At 52.8% G+C, this 21103-nt stretch overlaps 4 non-coding genes and 4 pseudogenes across 4 annotated transcripts; all 8 read left to right on the top strand.

Annotated features, from left to right (window-relative positions):
- The first annotated feature begins 927 nt into the window (after positions 1 to 927).
- LOC123736370 (uncharacterized) lies at positions 928 to 1103 on the top strand (annotated as a pseudogene).
- A 544-nt stretch (positions 1104 to 1647) lies between these two features.
- Positions 1648 to 1763, top strand: LOC123736367 (U5 spliceosomal RNA). The gene has a single exon (XR_006766082.1). It is a non-coding gene; the product is annotated as a U5 spliceosomal RNA (small nuclear RNA).
- A 5488-nt stretch (positions 1764 to 7251) lies between these two features.
- Positions 7252 to 7426, top strand: LOC123736342 (uncharacterized; annotated as a pseudogene).
- Positions 7427 to 7950: 524 nt separating this feature from the next.
- Positions 7951 to 8067, top strand: LOC123736354 (U5 spliceosomal RNA). Its single transcript, XR_006766070.1, has one exon. It is a non-coding gene; the product is annotated as a U5 spliceosomal RNA (small nuclear RNA).
- A 5637-nt stretch (positions 8068 to 13704) lies between these two features.
- On the top strand, positions 13705 to 13876 carry LOC123736343 (uncharacterized; annotated as a pseudogene).
- A 517-nt stretch (positions 13877 to 14393) lies between these two features.
- LOC123736353 (U5 spliceosomal RNA) lies at positions 14394 to 14510 on the top strand. The gene has a single exon (XR_006766069.1). It is a non-coding gene; the product is annotated as a U5 spliceosomal RNA (small nuclear RNA).
- Positions 14511 to 20110: 5600 nt separating this feature from the next.
- Positions 20111 to 20287, top strand: LOC123736348 (uncharacterized; annotated as a pseudogene).
- A 490-nt stretch (positions 20288 to 20777) lies between these two features.
- LOC123736352 (U5 spliceosomal RNA) lies at positions 20778 to 20894 on the top strand. The gene has a single exon (XR_006766068.1). It is a non-coding gene; the product is annotated as a U5 spliceosomal RNA (small nuclear RNA).
- The last annotated feature ends 209 nt before the right edge of the window (positions 20895 to 21103 follow it).

Raw genomic sequence — 21103 nt, 5'->3', positions numbered from 1 at the left:
CCCGTCCGGTTACCTCCTGCGGGTGTTCTTCTCGTATCAGGCGAGAAGCGTAATGGTGTGGTCTAACACGGGTCCTCGGGCGGAACAGCTGCCGTGGCACTTTGGCCATGCGGCCAAGTGGCTGCGTGCGCACCCCGAGGTTGAAGTCGCCCGAGTAGGTTTAGATCACAGGCACCTGTACGAGGAGGTCAGACGGGCAGTAAGTCCGGCACCTGTAGTGGGCATCCCGGCGGCGGTCTGGGAGGGAGTGCAGGCGCGGGGCCTGGACAACAGGCTCAAGGACCTGAATTGGTTGAGCCTCCACAAGTGTTTGCCGGTACGCTCCACCATGTACCGGCATAGCTTGGCGCGATCCCCCACCTGTCCAAGACTTTCTTGTGGCAGGGAGGAGACTGTGCGCCATGTCTTTTGGGACTGTGCCATTGCCGGAGTAGTATGGGCAAAGGCACGGGTGTTGTTAGGAAGGGTTAGAGGTGATTTTGTTTTGACGTGGGCTAGGTTAGAGAGAGGTGTAGGGAGAGCGAGGGGGACGGATAGGGATAGGTTTCTGCTCTGGCTTCTCATGAGCCTCTTTAAGCGAGGGGCTGTGGGAAGCCAGGCAGAACATGGTCAAGACAGGGAGAGATTGGGGGGTGGAAGGAATAGTGAGGAGGGTGGAAGGAGATTTGAGGGGAGGATGAAGAGGGAGAAGACGAAGTGGGGCAGCACGCTGCCGGGGAGAGATGGAAGGGGGATTAGGGCTGGGGTTATTTTAGATTAGGGACGGGAAGATAGGGAAAGTTAGTGTTTAGGATGACGGGGAGGGATGATGCTCCCCTGAGTTTTGTTTTGGGGTTTTTGGTTTGTTTTATAAATTAAAATACCATTATTTTTGAGTTTGAAGGAATATATGATTTTGTAAAGAATGAATGGTATTGAACGTAATAAATTATTTTTTCTAAAAAAAAAAATCTGTTCTTATCAGTTTAATATCTGATACGTCCCCCATCGGGGGACTACATATTAAATGGATTTTTCGAACAGGGAGTCGGAAATGGGGCTTGCTCCGTCCGCTCCACGCATCGACCCGGTATTGCAGTACCTCCGGGAACGGTGCAACACTTTTCTCCCATTGTCAAGGAAAAAGAAATACACCAAGCTATGTAAAACAGCTAGCAGAAGAAGAGAAGGAATGAAAAAAGAAGAATCATCCAAACTGAAACAAGTGCGAAGCCCCCTTCATGGGGGTCCCCGTTTTCCCGCCATTTTACTTAAAAAAAAAAACATTGGCCAGGAGTGTGTGTGTGTGTGTGTGTGTGTGTGTGTGTGTGTGTGTGTGTGTGTGTGTTTTTGAGCCCCCCAAAAAATACAATCACTTCACCAGGATTGTGTGTGTGTGTGTGTGTGTGTGTGTTTTTGAGCCCCCCAAAAAAATACAATCACTTCACCAGGATTGTGTGTGTGTGTGTGTGTGTGTGTGTTTTTGAGCCCCCCAAAAATACAATCACTTCACCAGGATTGTCTGTCTGTCTGTCTGTCTGTCTGTCTGTCTGTGACTTTTTACCCACAGCCCTCGAAAACTTGGAAGAGTGGGTTCGGGGACCACCCGCGGGGACCCGGCCTAGAGTGCACCGTGTGTGTCTCGGGCCCCGACCTCTGACTTCCATACGACTCTGGTTTCTCTTCATTACGCCCAAGCCTTTCGCCTTTTACTAAAGACTTCCGTGGAGAGGAACACTTACGAGTTCAACGTATTTTTGGAAGGGCTTTGCTTTGGCAGAGCCCGGTATCTTGTTTCAAGAGAAATTGACAGAGATGACGCCGAGACTTTTTGCTCAGGCGTTTGACTTGAAGCCGGCTGACCGACCGGCGTATTTTTTTCCACTCAAAGTAGTCGCTCGGGCAATTGAGTTCAAGCCCGACGATGACTGGTGTATTTGCCGGGCATTGAACAAATAGTCGCACTAGGATTAAAGAGCTAGTGACCTAACGACGCATTAGCGACTTTTAAAAAAACACACCCGCCTGTCACCAGGGAAGCGTTGGGTGAGGAGGAGCCAACTTTTGCCAAACCGATGAGGTCTGCCGAGGCCCCGGGGCGCCGGCGGGTGCAGGGGTCAATTTGTGGGTTATCGCTTCTCGGCCTTTTGGCTCAGATCAAGCTTGGTACCGAGGTGCCCCAGAGCTCGCTGAGTCAAAAGGTCGGAGGTAGGAGGGCGGTAATTTTTTTGTGAGGATTTGGTTTTTCACCAAGCGGCTTCTTTTTATTGGAAGAGAGCTTTACCGGACAAGATGGCAGAAAATGTTCCAAAAAGATCGGTTCCTGGGATTGGACTTGTAAACACGGTGAGGTTTGCATGGAGCAGCAAAGACATGGAGCCAATCGGGAGAGAAACATTTGGGAGATCTGTCTTGATGGGGATCCTGAATCTGACGGTTAAAGACGTTTTATGCCTTCAGGGTAACCCAATAGAGAAAGCCTATGATGTCACCTTTTACACCGAGGCAATGCATGACGAAATCATGAAGAAGGTGAAGGCTGTGGGAGATACGAGGCCTTTGAGTTACTACAAGGTCTCAAGTATGGCGAAGAATAACTTTAGGGTGGTAACTGTTAATATATACAACCCGCACGTCAAGGACGAGGAGGTAAGGGCATTCCTGGGGAGGTTTATGGACAACGTATCATCGGCGAGACTCCTCAGGGACTCCCCTGGGGTTCTGGAATGGCAGGCGGGGTTTCCAGGCACTCCTCAGGGAGGACCCTACGGGATTGGGTGGATACCTCCATCCTCCTGCGATGTTCTCCTGGGGGCTGACAGGGGGACGTTGTTTTACGCACGTCAGCCCCCGTTCTGCAGGCGTTGTATGGCCTACGGTCATATCCTCGCCTCGTGCAGCACAAAAAGTGCAGAATTTGTGGATCTGCGGAGCACGAGGCGAGGACTGCGACGAGCCTAAGGCGTGCCACGGGTGTGGCTCGTCAGCACACCTGTGGCGGGAGTGCCCGGCTCGTCAGAGGTCATACGCGTCTGCAGCTGGGGGGAGCAGGAGCGGGGGATGGGGGAAGAAGAGGGGAAGGAAGGACATCACAGGAAAAGGACAAGAGAAAAGAACGGAAAGAAGAGGAGCAAGGAGCGACAGCAGGAGGGCAGGGGAGAAAGAAGACACGGGAGCAGAAAAAGGAGAAGATTTGAAAGGAAGGAAGGGAGTGGAGGAGCGAGAGACACCGACAAGGGAGGGAGAGGTGGTGGAGGGGTGCCGGTGGCGGGGGCTGGGGAGGAGGAGGAGGGGAAGGGGGTGAGGGAGTGGGGGGACAGCATGTCGAGCGCCCTAGTGGAGGAGTTGAGGGGAATGGTGGAGGAGCTGGCGGAGAGGGGGAGTGGTGTCTCTCCGCTGCCTCCAAAGCAGAAGAAGAAAGGGAAGAGGGGGAGCTCGGCATGCTGTGAGAGGGAGGGGGTGAGGGGGGGAGGGGGTGGCCAAGCGTGTGATGGGGGAGGGAAGAACGCCTTTGGCATCGCTGTTTGCCTCAGCCCCCAACAGCTGGTGGAGGGAGACTCCCAGGGCGTGGCGCTGGGCTGGGTGTCGGAGGGGGATCTCAACTCCTGCTTGGGGAGGTGGGATCTCCTGCTCTCGACCTCAGTCCAGCTGCCTTTAGGGAGAGAGGAGAGGAGGGTGTTGGTGGGGAACCCAGGATGCAGGGAACTCCAAGGCCTAACACCATACCTGCATCCTGGGTTGGAGAGATGGAGGAGGACGGGGGGACGTCAGGAGAGGAGAAGACGTCCCCGCCGGATGAGACTCCTGTTTTTTGTTATTTTTTGGCTTAATTATGTTGATGTAGAATTTTATTTTTAAATGACATTTTCTGTTAATATTTTTAGTATAAATGTAAGGGGTTTGAGGGATTTTGTTAAGAGGAGGGCGGTTTTTAGTTTTTTGGAAGGGGTGGGTTTTGATGTTTGTTTTTACAGGAGGTTCACCTGAGGGATGGAGGGGATGTCATCAGGTTTAGTAGGGAGTGGGATAAGGGGGAGTCAGTTTGGTGTATAGGTGGGGTTCATTCTACAGGGGTGGGGATTTTGTTTGGGAATAGGGAGGTGAAGGTGGAGGGCACGTTTGTTGTGATGCAGGGAAGGGTTATGGGGGTGGATGTCACTTTTAGGGATAGTAGGTATAGGTTAGTGGTGGTGTATGGGCCGCAGGTGGCGGCAGACAGGAGGGAGATGGTGGACTGTCTGACGCCCCTGTGTGTTACAAATAGGCACTTAGTGATAGGGGGGGATTTTAATATAGATTTAGGCGTAGGGGGAGATAGTAGTGCAGGCGCCATCACCGGGCTAATGGCGTGCCATGGTCTGGTTGATGGAGGCCTGCACTCTACTCCGACAATGGCTGGTCCCACATGGCGCAACTCCCGGGCGCAACTCCCATTGTCGGAGTAGAGGCCTGCACTCTACTCCGACAATGGCTGGTCCCACATGGCGCAACTCACATGGCGCAACTCTCCGGTCCATGTGCGAGGGGGTGTTAGAGTGGTGGGATTTAGTTAAGGTAAGGATTAGGGCTTTTATAATAGGATATTGTAGGAGGACAAAAAGGGAGGAAAGGAGGGAGGTGGATCGTATCCAAAGGTTGATTGAACTCGAGTACGAGGCAGGCAACCTCGGCGGGTCAATTGACTGGGAGAGATCCACTGACCTGAAGGCGCAGCTCAGGGAGCTGCAGGAGCGGAAGGCTCGAGCTTTCCTGGAGCGTGCGCATAATGGCTTTCTAGAACATAATGAGACTTGTTCCGCTATGTTCTTTAAGTCGGTTAGGGCCAGACAGGTAGGAAGATAATGCATGGGGTGAGGGAAGAAGATGGTAGTATAGTTAGAAAACCGGAGGAGATGGTCAGGGTGACAACTGATCATTTCCGAGGTTTATTTAAGGAAAGGGAAATAGATGTAGAGCAGGGAAATGTGTTTTTAGAACACTTGTCCCGGCGATTGCCGGAGGACATTAGAGATGTGATGGAGGCTCAGATCTCCCCTCGAGGAGGTTGAGAGCGCTCTCAGGAGGATGGGAAAAGGGAAGGTGCCTGGGATGGATGGGCTGCCGGCCGAGTTTTACCTCAAGTTTTGGGGAATACTTGGACCAGTGGTTCTCGAAGTCTTGAAGGCCATCCTTGAGACGGGGGTCCCGGGGGGATTCAATGGCTGTCGGTGTGCTGTCACTTCTTTATAAGAAGGGGGAAGCAACTGACCTTGGCAACTGGAGGCCGTTGACCATGCTGTGTGTAGACTATAAGCTCTTAGCAAAGGTCTTAGCGGACCGGTTGCGCACAGCCCTTCCCTACGTCGTCCACGAGGATCAGACGTGTGGGGTAGAGGGACGCTCTATTAGGTGGAACCTACAGTTGATCAGGGACTCCATCGCTTGGGTAGAAGATAGAGGGCTGCCTTTAATGGTAGCAGCGCTTGATCAGGCGAAAGCTTTTGATCGCGTGAATAGATCCTTTCTATTCAGGGTGTTAGGCAGATTAGGATTTGGGGAGAAGTTTATAAGATGGATCCGTACTTTATATGTCGGAGCGGGGTGCCGGGTTAGCGTTAACAGTCACTTAGGTGACGTTTTTGACCTCTCGTCTGGGGTCAGGCAGGGATGCCCGCTCTCGGCTCTCCTCTTCGTTCTGTACATGGAGCCTCTGGGGCTGCCATTAGGGCGGACACAGGGGTGGAAGGCTTGCTGATCCCTGGAAGTGGCGGTCTCCGTGTCAAGTTGACACAGTACGCCGACGACACCTCCTTGCTGCTTTGCAAGGACTCGTGCTTGACAAGGTCCCTTGCCATTATTGGGGATTTCACCCGAGCGTCGGGGGCGGTTCTGAACCACGCGAAGTCTTCCGTTAAATTTTTCGGAAGATGGAGTGGTAGGACGGATGTGCCCGGAGGGTTATCTCTCTGTAACGGGGCCCTGAGGGTTCTCGGGGTCCACTTTGAGACCTCCGGCTCAGCGACGCTGAACTGGAACATGGGCATCGCAGTGGTACAGAAGAAGCTAGCGATGTGGAGGGCTAGGTCTTTGTCCTTTTTAGGCAAGGTCCTGGTTCTCAAGGTGGATGTACTGCCATCTCTTTTGTATTTGGCGTACATCTACCCATTGCCGGCTTGTCTGAGGAGGCCTCTAGTGAGGCTGGTGTTTCAGTTCATGTGGGGTGGCAGGTACGAGTGGGTCGCCAGGGCACGCATGATCTGTCCCATCGGGGAGGGAGATAGGGGGTACCACATCTCCCCCTCAAGCTGGACGCAATTTTGTTTCTTTTCTGTTAACGGAGCTTGCTCAGCCGGTACTACACCCGTCCGGTTACCTCCTGCGGGTGTTCTTCTCGTATCAGGCGAGAAGCGTAATGGTGTGGTCTAACACGGGTCCTCGGGCGGAACAGCTGCCGTGGCACTTTGGCCATGCGGCCAAGTGGCTGCGTGCGCACCCGAGGTTGAAGTCGCCCGAGTAGGTTTAGATCACAGGCACCTGTACGAGGAGGTTAGACGGGCAGTAAGTCCGGCACCTGTAGTGGGCATCCCGGCGGCGGTCTGGGAGGGAGTGCAGGTGCGGGGCCTGGACAACAGGCTCAAGGACCTGAATTGGTTGAGCCTCCACAAGTGTTTGCCGGTACGCTCCACCATGTGCCGGCATAGCTTGGCGCGATCCCCCACCTGCCCAAGGCTTTCTTGTGGCAGGGAGGAGACTGTGCGCCATGTCTTTTGGGACTGTGCCATTGCCGTAGTAGTATGGGCAAAGGCACGGGTGTTGTTAGGAAGGGTTAGAGGGGATTTTGTTTTGACTTGGGCTAGGCTAGAGAGAGGTGTAGGGAGAGCGAGGGGGACGGATAGGGATAGGTTTCTGCTCTGGCTTCTCATGAGCCTCTTTAAGCGGGGGCTGTGGGAAGCCAGGCAGAACATGGTCACGACAGGGAAAGATTGGGGGGGTGGAAGGAATAGTGAGGAGGGTGGAAGGAGATTTGAGGGGAGGATGAAGAGGGAGGAGAGGAAGTGGGGCAGCATGCTGCCCGGGAGAGGTGGAAGGGGGGATTAGGGCTGGGGTTATTTTAGATTAGGGACGGGAAGATAGGGAAAGTTAGTGTAGGATGACGGGGAGGGACGATGCTCCCCTGAGTTTTTTGTTTTGGGTTTTCGTTTGTTCCTTGAATTAAAAATGCCATTATTATTTGACTTTGAATGGAGGGTATGATTTTGTGTTGTATTGTATGAATGGCATTGAATGTAATAAATTATTTTTTCTAAAAAAAAATCTGTTCTTATCAGTTTAATATCTGATACGTCCCCCATCGGGGGGACTACATATTAAATGGATTTTTCGAACAGGGAGTCGGAAATGGGGCTTGCTCCGTCCGCTCCACGCATCGACCCGGTATTGCAGTACCTCCGGGAACGGTGCAACACTTTTCTCCCATTGTCAAGGAAAAAGAAATACACCAAGCTATGTAAAACAGCTAGCAGAAGAAGAGAAGGAATGAAAAAGAAGAATCATCCAAACTGAAACAAGTGCGAAGCCCCTTCATGGGGGTCCCCCGTTTTCCCGCCATTTTACTTAAAAAAAAAAACATTGGCCAGGAGTGTGTGTGTGTGTGTGTGTGTGTGTGTGTGTGTGTGTGTTTTTTTGAGGCCCCCCAAAAAATACAATCACTTCACCAGGATTGTGTGTGTGTGTGTGTGTGTGTGTGTTTTGAGCCCCCCCAAAAATACAATCACTTCACCAGGATTGTGTGTGTTTGTGTGTGTGTGTGTTTTGAGCCCCCAATACAATCACTTCACCAGATTGTCTGTCTGTCTGTCTGTCTGTCTGTCTGTCTGTGACTTTTTACCCACAGCCCTCGAAAACTTGGAAGAGTGGGTTCGGGGACCACCCGCGGGGACCCGGCCTAGAGTGCACCGTGTGTGTCTCGGGCCCCGACCTCTGACTTCCATACGACTCTGGTTTCTCTTCATTACGCACAAGCCTTTCGCCTTTTACTAAAGACTTCCGTGGAGAGGAACACTTACGAGTTCAACGTATTTTTGGAAGGGCTTTGCTTCTGGCAGAGCCCGGTATCTTGTTTCAAGAGAAATTGACAGAGATGACGCCGAGACTTTTTGCTCAGGCGTTTGACTTGAAGCCGGCTGACCGACCGGCGTATTTTTTCCACTCAAAGTAGTCGCTCGGGCAATTGAGTTCAAGCCCGACGATGACTGGTGTATTTGCCGGGCATTGAACAAATAGTCGCACTAGGATTAAAGAGCTAGTGACCTAACGACGCATTAGCGACTTTTAAAAAAAACACACCCGCCTGTCACCAGGGAAGCGTTGGGTGAGGAGGAGCCAACTTTTGCCAAACCGATGAGGTCTGCCGAGGCCCCCCGGGAGCCCGGCGGGTGCAGGGGTCAATTTGTGGGTTATCGCTTCTCGGCCTTTTGGCTAAGATCAAGCTTGGTACCGTTGTGCCCCAAAGCCCGCTGAGCCAAAAGGTCGAAGGAAGGAGCGTAGGAGTTTTGTTTTTTGACTGATCCGTTATTTTTCTTTTTCAGCCGTTTTTCTCTTGGCTTCTTTTAGAAGAGAGCTTTTTGTCGAGAATGGCAGAAATAACAACTCTTCAAAATGTCGTCCAGGGATTGGGCTGGCGAACACCCTGAGATTTGCTTGGAAAGAACAAGGAGATGGAGCCGATTCGGGAGAGAAACTTTTGGAAGAACCATCCTGATGGGATCTCTAAAGCTGGCGGTGAAGGACGTTCTTGCCTCCAGGGCAACCCGACGGAGGGGCCTTTGATGTGACGTTTTCCACAGAGGACAAGCATGACGAAGATCATTAAGAGGGCGAGAGCAGGTGGGAAGGAGAAAGGCCGATGTGCCATTACGAAGTAACAAGCCTGGCAAAGAACAATTTCAGGGTCGTAACGGTGAACATGTACAACCCCTATGTAAAGGATGAAGAAGTGAGGGCCCTTTCTGGGGAGATATATGGACAATGTCTCCTCAGCGAGGCTCCTCAGGGACTCCCTGGGTTTCTGGAATGGGAGGAGAGGGTTCCAGGCCCTCCTCAGAGAGGACCCTAAGGGACGGGTGGGTACCTTCATCCCCCTGCTATGTTCTCCCTGGGGGCTGAAAGGGGGACGTTGTATTATGCCCGTCAGCCCCCTTTTGCAGGCGCTGTATGGCCTACGGTCATATCCTGGCCTCGTGCAGCACAAGAAAGTGCAGATTTTGTGGATCGGGCGAGCACGAGGCCAAGGACTGTGACGAGCCGAAGGCGTGCCACGGGTGTGGCTCTTCAGCGCACCTGTGGCGTGATTGCCCGGCTCGTCAGAGGTCATACGCGTCTGCAGCTGGAGGAGGAGCAGGGGATGGGGGTAGAAGAGGAGGAGAGGGAAGCCGACACAGGGGCCCAGAGGGAAAGCCCGCAGGGAAGGTTACAGAGGCCCAGGAGAAGAGGAGAAAGGAGGGGAGCAGAAGGAGATGGAAGAACAGGAAGGGGAAGGAAACAAGGGAGTGGAGGAGCAAGAGACAAAGGGAGAGCAACGGTGGAGGGGGCGCGGTGACAGGGACTGTGGAGGGAGGAGGAGGAGGGGGGTGAGGGAGTGGGGGGACAGTGCACATGTCGAGCGCCCTCGTGGAGGAGATGAGGGGAATGGTGGAGGAGCTGGCGGGGAAGGGGGTAGTGTCCCCCCGCTGCCTCCAACTCCTAGGAAGAAGAGTGAAGAGGAGGGGCTCGAGGCGAGCAGGAGGGGGGTGGTGAGGGGTGGCCAAGCGTGTGATGGGGAGGGAGAAAAGCCTTGTCGTTTGCTTTCTCCCTCAGCCCCTCAGCACCTGGTGGAGGGACTCCCAGGGCGCGGCGCTGGGCGTGGGTTGTCTGGGGGGGATCTCAACTCCTGCTTGGGGAGTTGGGGTCCCCTACTCTCCCTCGGCCTGACAAGAAAGGAGAGGAGGGTGTTGGTGGCAACCCAGGATGCAGAGCACTCCAAGGCCTAACACCATACCTGCATCCTGGGTTGGGGAGATGGAGGAGGACGGGGGCGTCAGGAGAGAGAAGACGTCCCGCCGGATGAGATGAAGCAGGGGAGCATCGGGTGAGTCTCCTGTTTTTTGTTTGGGTGTTTTAATTTTAAAGTTGGGTGTATGTTTTGTTTTTATTTTATTAATTATACTTTCTGTTAATTTTTGTTTAGTTTAAATGTAAGGGGTTTAAGGGATTTTGTTAAAGGAGGGTGGTTTTTAGTTTTTAGAGGGGGTGGGTTTTGATGTTTGTTTTTACAGGAGGTTCACCTGAGGGATGGAGGGGATGTCATGAGGTTTAGTAGGGAGTGGGATAAGGGGGAGTCAATTTGGGGTATAGGTGGGGTTCACTCAACGGGTGTGGGGATTTTGTTTGGGAATAGGGAGGTTAGGGTAGAGGACACTTTTGTTGTAATGCAGGGGAGGGTTTTGGGGGTGGATGTCACTTTTAGGGATAGTAGGTATAGGTTAGTGGTGGTGTATGGGCCACAGGTGGCGGCAGACAGGAGGGAGATGGTGGACTGTCTGGCGCCCCTGTGTGTCACAAATAGGCACTTGGTGATAGGTGGGGATTTTAACATAGATTTAGGTTTAGTGGGAGATAGTAGTGCAGGCTCCATCACCGGGCTTATGGCTTGCCATGGTCTGGTTGATGGAGGCCTGCACACTACTCCGACAATGGCAGAGTCCCACATGGCGCAACTCCCGGGGGTTGCGCGGAGGCTCGACTATATTTTCCTATCCAGGTCTTTGGGCCAGTTGTCTGGGCGGCTGTTGCCTGTGTTCTTTTCGGATCACGACGGGGTGCTCCTGCAGGTGGGGTCGCCAGTCTGCCTCTTCGGTAGGGGGGTACTGGAAATTAGATCGGGATGTGCTGGAGGAGCAAGCTTTCGTTGACGCCTTTTTGGTTTCTTTCGGGGCTTGAAGGCCTCCGGTCCATGTGCGAGGGGGTGTTAGAGTGGTGGGATTTAGCTAAGGTAAGGATTAGGGCTTTTATAATAGGATATTGTAAGAGGACAAAAAGGGAGGAAAGGAGGGAGGTGGATCGTATCCAAAGGTTGATCGAACTCGAAGTACGAGGCAGGCAACCTCGGCGGGTCAATTGACTGGGAGAGATCCACTGCCCTGAAGGCGCAGCTCAGGGAGCTGCAGGAGCGGAAGGCTCGAGCTTTCCTGGAGCGTGCGCATAATGGCTTTCTAGAACACAATGAGACTTGTTCCGCTATGTTCTTTAAGTCGGTTAGGGCCAGACAGAGTAGGAAGATAATGCATGGGGTGAGGGAAGAAGATGGTAGCATAGTTAGAAAACCGGAGGAAATGGTCAGGGTGACAACTGATCATTTCCGAGGTTTATTTTAAGAAAGGGTAATAGATGTAGAGCAGGGAAATGTGTTTTTAGAACACCTGTCCCGGCGATTGCCGGAGGACATTAGAGATGCGATGGAGGCTCAGATCTCCCTCGAGGAGGTTGAGAGCGCTCTCAGGAGGATGGGAAAAGGGAAGGTGCCTGGGATGGATGGGTTGCCGGCCGAGTTTTACCTCAAGTTTTGGGGTATACTTGGACCAGTGGTCCTCGAAGTCTTGAAGGCCATCCTTGAGACGGGGGTCCCGGGGGGATCAATGGCTGTCGGTGTGCTGTCACTTCTTTATAAGAAGGGGGAAGCAACTGACCTTGGCAACTGGAGGCCGTTGACCATGCTGTGCGTAGACTTATAAGCTCTTAGCAAAGGTCTTAGCGGACCGGTTGCGCACAGCCCTTCCCTACGTCGTCCATGAGGATCAGACGTGCGGGGTAGAGGGTCGCTCTATCAGATGGAACCTACAGTTGATCAGGGACTCCATCGCTTGGGTAGAAGACAGGGGGCTGCCTTTAATGGTAGCAGCGCTTGATCAGGCGAAAGCCTTTGATCGCGTGAATAGATCCTTTCTATTCAGGGTGTTAGGTAGATTAGGATTTGGGGAGAAGTTTATAGGATGGATCCGTACATTATATGTCGGGGCGGGGTGCCGAGTTAGCGTAAACAGTCACTTAGGTGACGTTTTGACCTCTCGTCTGGGGTCAGGCAGGGATGCCCGCTCTCGGCTCTCCTCTTCGTTCTGTACATGGAGCCTCTGGGGGCTGCCATTAGGGCAGACACAGGGGTGGAGGGCTTGCTGATCCCTGGAAGTGGCGGTCTCCGTGTCAAGTTGACACAGTATGCCGACGACACATCCTTGCTGCTTTGCAAGGACTCGTGCCTGACAAGGTCCCTTGCCATCATTGGGGACTTCACCCGAGCGTCGGGGCGGTTCTTAACCACGCGAAGTCTTCCGTTAAGTTTTTCGGAAGATGGAGTGGTAGGACGGATGTGCCCGGAGGGTTATCTCTCTGTAACGGGGCCCTGAGGGTACTCGGGGTCCATTTTGAGACCTCCGGCTCAGCGACGCTGAACTGGAACATGGGCATCGCAGTGGTACAGAGGAAGCTAGCAATGTGGAGGGCTAGGTCGTTGTCCTTTTTAGGCAAGGTCCTGGTTCTCAAGGTGGATGTACTGCCATCTCTATTGTACTTGGCGTACATCTACCCATTGCCGGCTTGTCTGAGGAGGCCTCTAGTGAGGCTGGTGTTTCAGTTCATGTGGGGTGGCAGGTACGAGTGGGTCGCCAGGGCACGCATGATCTGTCCCATCGGGGAGGGAGGTAGGGGGTACCACATCTCCCCCTCAAGCTGGACGCAATTTTTGTTTCATTTCTGTTGACGGAGCTTGCTCAGCCAGTACTACACCCGTCCGGTTACCTCCTGCGGGTGTTCTTCTCGTATCAGGCGAGAAGCGTAATGGTGTGGTCTAACACGGGTCCTCGGGCGGAACAGCTGCCGTGGCACTTTGGCCATGCGGCCAAGTGGCTGCGTGCGCACCCGAGGTTGAAGTCGCCCGAGTAGGTTTAGACCACAGGCACCTGTACGAGGAGGTTAGACGGGCAGTAAGTCCGGCACCTGTAGTGGGCATCCCGGCGGCGGTCTGGGAGGGAGTGCAGGCGCGGGGCCTGGACAACAGGCTCAAGGACCTGAATTGGTTGAGCCTCCACAAGTGTTTGCCGGTACGCTCCACCATGTACCGGCATAGCTTGGCGCGATCCCCCACCTGCCCAAGACCTTCTTGTGGCAGGGAGGAGACTGTGCGCCATGTCTTTTGGGACTGTGCCATTGCCGGAGTAGTATGGGCAAAGGCACGGGTGTTGTTAGGAAGGGTTAGAGGTGATTTTGTGTTGACTTGGGCTAGGCTAGAGAGAGGTGTAGGGAGAGCGAGGGGCACGGATAGGGATAGGTTTCTGCTCTGGCTTCTCATGAGCCTCTTTGCGAGGGCTGTGGGAAGCCAGGCAGAACATGGTCAAGACAGGGAGAGATTGGGGGGTGGAAGGAATAGTGAGGAGGGTGGAAGCAGATTTGAGGGGGAGGATGAAGAGGGAGGAGAGAAGTGGGGGCAGCACGCTGCCGGGAGAGATGGAAGGGGGGATTAGGGCTGGGGTTATTTTAGAATAGGGACGGGAAGATAGGGAAAGGTAGTGTTTAGGATGACGGGGAGGGACGATGCTCCCCTGAGTTTTGTTTTGGGGTTTTGGTTTGTTTTGTTTTGTAAATTAAAAATGCCATTCTATTGATTTTGTATGAAAGGTATGATTTTGTATTGATTATGAATGGCATTGAACGTAATAAATTATTTTTTCTAAAAAAATCTGTTCTTATCAGTTTAATATCTAATACGTCCCCCATCGGGGGACTACATATTAAATGGATTTTTCGAACAGGGAGTCGGAAATGGGGCTTGCTCCGTCCGCTCCACGCATCGACCCGGTATTGCAGTACCTCCGGGAACGGTGCAACACTTTTCTCCCATTGTCAAGGAAAAGAAATACACCAAGCTATGTAAAACAGCTAGCAGAAGAAGAGAAGGAATGAAAAAGAAGAATCATCCAAACTGAAACAAGTGCGAAGCCCCTTCATGGGGGTCCCCCGTTTTCCCGCCATTTTACTTAAAAAAAAAAAAAAACATTGGCCAGGAGTGTGTGTGTGTGTGTGTGTGTGTGTGTGTGTGTTTTGAGCCCCCCAAAAAATACAATCACTTCACCAGGATTGTGTGTGTGTGTGTGTGTGTGTGTTTTGAAGCCCCCAAAAATACAATCACTTCACCAGGATTGTGTGTGTGTGTGTGTGTTTTTGAGCCCCCAAAAATACAATCACTTCACCAGGATTGTCTGTCTGTCTGTCTGTCTGTCTGTCTGTCTGTCTGTGACTTTTTACCCACAGCCCTCGAAAACTTGGAAGAGTGGGTTCGGGGACCACCCGCGGGGACCCGGCCTAGAGTGCACCGTGTGTGTCTCGGGCCCCGACCTCTGACTTCCATACGACTCTGGTTTCTCTTCATTACGCACAAGCCTTTCGCCTTTTACTAAAGACTTCCGTGGAGAGGAACACTTACGAGTTCAACGTATTTTTGGAAGGGCTTTGCTTCTGGCAGAGCCCGGTATCTTGTTTCAAGAGAAATTGACAGAGATGACGCCGAGACTTTTTGCTCAGGCGTTTGACTTGAAGCCGGCTGACCGACCGGCGTATTTTTTCCACTCAAAGTAGTCGCTCGGGCAATTGAGTTCAAGCCCGACGATGACTGGTGTATTTGCCGGGCATTGAACAAATAGTCGCACTAGGATTAAAGAGCTAGTGACCTAACGACGCATTAGCGACTTTTAAAAAAACACACCCGCCTGTCACCAGGGAAGCGTTGGGTGAGGAGGAGCCAACTTTTGCCAAACCGATGAGGTCTGCCGAGGCCCCGGGAGCCGAGCGGGTGCAGGGGTCAATTTGTGGGTTATCGCTTCTCGGCCTTTTGGCTCAGATCAAGCTTGGTACCGAGGTGCCCCAGAGCTCGCTGAGTCAAAAGGTCGGAAGGTAGGAGGGAGGTAATTTTTTGTGAGGATTTGGTTTTTCACCAAACGGCTTATTTTTATTGAGAACACAAGCTTTACCGAGACAAGATGGCGCAAAATGTATCCAAAAGATCGGTTCCTGGGATTGGACTTGCAAACACGGTGCGGTTTGCATGGAGAGCAAAGGAGATGGAGCCAATCGGGAGAGAAACATTCGGGAGATCTGTCTTGATGGGGATCCTGAATCTGGACGGTTAAAGAACGTTTTTTGCCTCCAGGGGAACCCAATAGAAGGAGCCTATGATGTCACCTTCTACACGGAGGTGCAATCATGACGAGATCATGAAGAAGGTGAAGGCTGTGGGAGATACGAGGCCTTTGAAGTTACTACAAGGTCTCAAGTCTGGCGAAGAATAACTTTAGGGTGGTGACTGTTAACCTATACAACCCGCATGTGAAGGACGAGGAGGTGAGGGCATTCCTGGGGAGGTTTATGGACAACGTATCAACGGCGAGACTCCTCAGGGACTCCCTGGGGTTCTGGAATGGCAGGCGGGGTTTCCAGGCACTCCTCAGGGAGGACCCTAAGGGATTGGGTGGATACCTCCATCCTCCTGCGATGTTCTCCCTGGGGGCTGACAGGGGGACGTTGTTTTACGCACGTCAGCCCCGTTCTGCAGGCGTTGTATGGCCTACGGTCATACCTCGCCTCGTGCAGCACAAAAAGTGCAGATTTTGTGGATCTGCGGAGCACGAGGCGAGGGACTGCGACGAGCCCAAGGCGTGCCACGGGTGTGGCTCGTCTGCACACCTGTGGCGGGAGTGCCCGGCTCGTCAGAGGTCATACGCGTCTGCAGCTGGGGGGAGCAGGAGCGGGGATGGGGGAAGAAGAGGGGAAGGAAGGACATCACAGGAAAAGGACAAGAGAAAAGAACGGAAAGAAGAGGAGCAAGGAGCGACAGCAGGAGAGGCAGGGGGAGAAAGAAGACACGGGAGAGAAAAAGGAGAAGAGAAAGGAAGAAGGGAGTGGAGGAGGCGAGAGACACCGACAAGGGAGGGAGAGGTGGTGGAGGGGGTGCCGGTGGCGGGGGCTGGGGAGGAGGAGGGGGAAGGGGGTGAGGAGTGGGGGGACAGCATGTCGAGCGCCCTAGTGGAGGAGATGAGGGGATGGTGGAGAAGCTGGCGGAGAGGGGGAGTGTGTCTCTCCGCTGCCTCCAAAGCAAAGAAGAAAGGGAAGAGGGGGAGCTCGGCATGCTTGAGAGGGAGGGGGTGAGGGGGAGGGGGTGGCCAAGAGTGCAATGGGGAGGGAAGAACGCCTGGCATCGCTGTTTGCCTCAGCCCCCAACATCTGGTGGGGGAGACTCCCAGGGCGTGGCGCTGGGCTGGGTGTCGGAGGGGGTCACTCCTGCTTGGGGAGGTGGGTCTCCTGCTCTCCCTCAGTCCAGCTGCCTTTGGGAGAGAGGAGAGGAGGGTGTTGGTGGGGAACCCAGGATGCAGGGCACTCCAGGTGCCTAACACCATACCTGCATCCTGGGTTGGAGAGATGGAGGAAGACGGGGGACGTCAGGAGAGGAGAAGACGTCCCCGCCGGATGAGACGAAGCAGGGGAGCATCGGGTGAGCCTCCTGTTTTTGTTATTTTGTGGCTTAATTATGTTGATGTAATTTTATTTTTAAATGACATATTTCTGTTAATATTTTTAGTTTAAATGTAAGGGGTTTAAGGGATTTTGTTAAAAGGAGGGCGGTTTTTAGTTATTTGGAAGGTGTGGGTTTTGATGTTTGTTTTTACAGGAGGTTCACCTGAGGGATGGAGGGGATGTAAATAGATTTAGTAGGGAGTGGGATAAGGGGGAGTCAGTTTGGTGTATAGGTGGGGTGCACTCTACAGGGGTGGGGATTTTGTGTGGGAATAGGGAGGTTAAGGTGGAGGGCACGTTTGTTGTAATGCAGGGAAGGGTTTTGGGGGTGGATGTAACATTTAGGGATAGTAGATATAGGTTAGTTGTGGTGTATGGGCCACAGGTGGCGGCAGACAGGAGGGAGATGGTGGACTGTCTGGCGCCCCTGTGTGTTACAAATAGGCACTTGGTGATAGGAGGGGGGATTTTAATATAGATTTAGGCGTAGGGGTGATAGTAGTGCAGGCGCCATCACCGGGCTAATGGCTTGCCATGGTCTGGTTGATGGAGGCCTGCACTCTACTCCGACAATGGCTGGTCCCACATGGCGCAACTCCCGGGGGTTGCGCGGAGGCTCGACTACATTTTCCTATCTAGGTCTTTGGGTCAGTTGTCTGGGCGGCTGTTGCCTGTGTTCTTCTCAGATCACGACGGGGTGCTCCTGCAGGTGGGGTCGCCAGTCTGCCTCTTCGGTAGGGGGTACTGGAAATTAGATCGGGATGTGCTGGAGGAGCAAGCTTTCGTCGACACCTTTTTTGGTTTCTTTCGGGGGCTTGAAGGCCTCCGGTCCATGTGCGAGGGGGTGTTAGAGTGGTGGGATTTAGTTAAGGTAAGGATTAGGGCTTTTATAATAGGATATTGTAAGAGGAAAAAAAGGGAGGAAAGGAGGGAGGCGGATCGTATCCAAAGGTTGATTGAACTCGAGTACGAGGCAGGCAACCTCGGCGGGTCGATTGACTGGGAGAGATCCACTGACCTGAAGGCGCAGCTCAGGGAGCTGCAGGAGCGGAAGGCTCGAGCTTTCCTGGAGCGTGCGCATAATGGCTTTTTAGAACATAATGAGACTTGTTCCTCTATGTTCTTTAAGTCGGTTAGGGGCAGACAGAGTAGGAAGATAATGCATGGGGTTAGGGAAGAAAATGGCAGCATAGTTAGAAAGCCGGAGGAAATGGTCAGGGTGACAACTGATCATTTCCAAGGTTTATTTAAAGAGAGGGTAATAGATGTAGAGCAGGGAAATGTGTTTTTAGAACACCTGTCCCGGCGATTGCCGGAGGACATTAGAAATGTGATGGAGGCTCAGATCTCCCTCGAGGAGGTTGAGAGTGCTCTCAGGAGGATGGGAAAAGGGAAGGTGCCTGGGATGGATGGGTTGCCGGCCGAGTTTTACCTCAAGTTTTGGGGTATACTTGGACCAGTGGTCCTCGAAGTCTTGAAGGCCATCCTCGAGACGGGGGTCCCGGGGGATCAATGGCTGTCGGTGTGCTGTCACTTCTTTATAAGAAGGGGGAAGCAACTGACCTTGGCAACTGGCGGCCGTTGACCATGCTGTGCGTAGACTACAAGCTACTTGCAAAGGTTTTAGCGGACCGGTTGCGCACAGCCCTTCCCTACGTCGTCCATGAGGATCAGACGTGCGGGGTAGAGGGTCGCTCGATCAGATGGAACCTACAGTTGATCAGGGACTCCATCGCTTGGGTAGAAGATAGAGGGCTGCCTTTAATGGTAGCAGCGCTAGATCAGGCGAAAGCCTTTGATCGCGTGAATAGATCCTTTCTATTCAGGGTGTTAGGTAGATTAGGATTTGGGGAGAAGTTTATAGGATGGATCTGTACTTTATATGTCGGAGCGGGGTGCCGGAGTTAGCGTAAACAGTCACTTAGGTGACGTTTTTGACCTCTCGTCTGGGGTCAGGCAGGGATGCCCGCTCTCGGCACTCCTCTTCGTTCTGTACATGGAGCCTCTGGGGGCTGCCATTAGGGCAGACACAGGGGTGGAAGGCTTGCTGATTCCTGGAAGTGGCGGTCTCCGTGTAAAGTTGACACAGTACGCCGACGACACCTCCTTGTTGCTTTGCAAGGACTCGTGCCTGACAAGGTCCCTTGCCATCATTGGGGACTTCACCCGAGCGTCGGGGGCGGTTCTTAACCACGCCGAAGTCTTCCGTTAAGTTTTTCGGAAGATGGAGTGGTAGGACGGATGTGCCCGGAGGGTTATCTCTCTGTAACGGGGCCCTGAGGATACTCGGGGTCCATTTTGAGACCTCCGGCTCAGCGACGCTGAACTGGAACATGGGCATCGCAGTGGTACAGAGGAAGCTAGCAATGTGGAGGGCTAGGTCGTTGTCCTTTTTAGGCAAGGTCCTGGTTCTCAAGGTGGATGTATTGCCATCTCTATTGTACTTGGCGTACATCTACCCATTGCCGGCTTGTCTGAGGAGGCATCTAGTGAGGCTGGTGCATTCACGAGTGGGTCGCCAGGGCACGCATGATCTGTCCCATCGGGGAGGGAGGTAGGGGGGTACCACATCTCCCCCTCAAGCTGGACGCAATTTTTGTTTCCTTTCTGTTGACGGAGCTTGCTCAGCCGGTACTACACCCATCCGGTTACCTCCTGCGGGTGTTCTTCTCGTATCAGGCGAGAAGCGTAATGGTGTGGTCTAACACGGGTCCTCGGGCGGAACAGCTGCCGTGGCACTTTGGTCATGCGGCCAAGTGGCTGCGTGCACACCCCGAGGTTGAAGTTGCCCGAGTAGGTTTAGACCACAGGCACCTGTACGAGGAGGTCAGACGGGCAGTAAGTCCGGCACCTGTAGTGGGCATCCCGGCGGTGGTCTGGGAGGGAGTGCAGGCGCGGGGTCTAGACAACAGGCTCAAGGACCTGAATTGGTTGAGCCTCCACAAGTGTTTGCCGGTACGCTCCACCATGTACCGGCATAGCTTGGCGCGATCCCCCCACCTGCCCAAGGCTTTCTTGTGGCAGGGAGGAGACTGTGCGCCATGTCTTTTGGGACTGTGCCATTGCCGGAGTAGTATGGGCAAAGGCACGGGTGTTGTTAGGAAGGGTTAGAGGGGATTTTGTTTTGACTTGGGCTAGGCTAGAGAGAGGTGTAGGGAGAGCGAGGGGACGGATAGGGATAGGTTTCTGCTCTGGCTTCTCATGAGCCTCTTTAAGCCGGGGGCTGTGGGAAGCCAGGCAGAACATGGTTAAGACAGGGAAAGATTGGGGGTGGAAGGAATAGTGAGGAGGGTGGAAGGAGATTTGAGAGGGAGGATGAAGAGGAGGAGAGGAAGTGGGGCAGCATGCTGCCCGGGAGAGATGGAAGGGGGATTAGGGCTGGGGTTATTTTAGATTAGGGACGGGAAGATAGGGAAAGTTAGGGTTTAGGATGACGGGGAGGGATGATGCTCCCCTGAGTTTTGTTTTGGGGTTTTTGGTTTGTTTTATAAATTAAAATACCATTATTTGAGTTTGAAGGAATATATGATTTTGTAAAGAATGAATGGTATTGAACGTAATAAATTATTTTTTCTAATAAAAAAATCTGTTCTTATCAGTTTAATATCTGATACGTCCCCATCGGGGGACTACATATTAAATGGATTTTTCGAACAGGGAGTCGGAAATGGGGCTTGCTCCGTCCGCTCCACGCATCGACCGGTATTGCAGTACCTCCGGGAACGGTGCAACACTTTTCTCCCATTGTCAAGGAAAAAGAAATACACCAAGCTATGTAAAACAGCTAGCAGAAGAAGAGAAGGAATGAAAAAGAAGAATCATCCAAACTGAAACAAGTGCGAAGCCCCCTTCATGGGGGTCCCCCCGTTTTCCCGCCATTTTACGTAAAAAAAAAAAAACATTGGCCAGGAGTGTGTGTGTGTGTGTGTGTGTGTGTGTGTGTGTTTTGAGGCCCCCCAAAAAATACAATCACTTCACCAGGATTGTGTGTGTGTGTGTGTGTGTGTGTTGTGTTTTTGAGCCCCCCAAAAATACAATCACTTCACCAGGATTGTGTTTTTTCCCAAAATCTATCTCCGGATTTCTATCTGTCTGTCTGTCTGTCTGTCTGTGACTTTTTACCCACAGCCCTCGAAAACTTGGAAGAGTGGGTTCGGGGACCACCCGCGGGGACCCGGCCTAGAGTGCACCGTGTGTGTCTCGGGCCCCGACCTCTGACTTCCATACGACTCTGGTTTCTCTTCATTACGCACAAGCCTTTCGCCTTTTACTAAAGACTTCCGTGGAGAGGAACACTTACGAGTTCAACGTATTTTTGGAAGGGCTTTGCTTCTGGCAGAGCCCGGTATCTTGTTTCAAGAGAAATTGACAGAGATGACGCCGAGACTTTTGCTCAGGCGTTTGACTTGAAGCCGGCTGACCGACCGGCGTATTTTTTCCACTCAAAGTAGTCGCTCGGGCAATTGAGTTCAAGCCCGACGATGACTGGTGTATTTGCCGGGCATTGAACAAATAGTCGCACTAGGATTAAAGAGCTAGTGACCTAACGACG

This window comes from Salmo salar, unplaced genomic scaffold (genome assembly GCF_905237065.1).
Source record: "Salmo salar unplaced genomic scaffold, Ssal_v3.1, whole genome shotgun sequence".
Classification (NCBI taxonomy): domain Eukaryota; kingdom Metazoa; phylum Chordata; class Actinopteri; order Salmoniformes; family Salmonidae; genus Salmo; species Salmo salar.
Note: the sequence above shows the minus strand (reverse complement) of the source record. Positions and strands in the feature narration are given on the sequence as shown.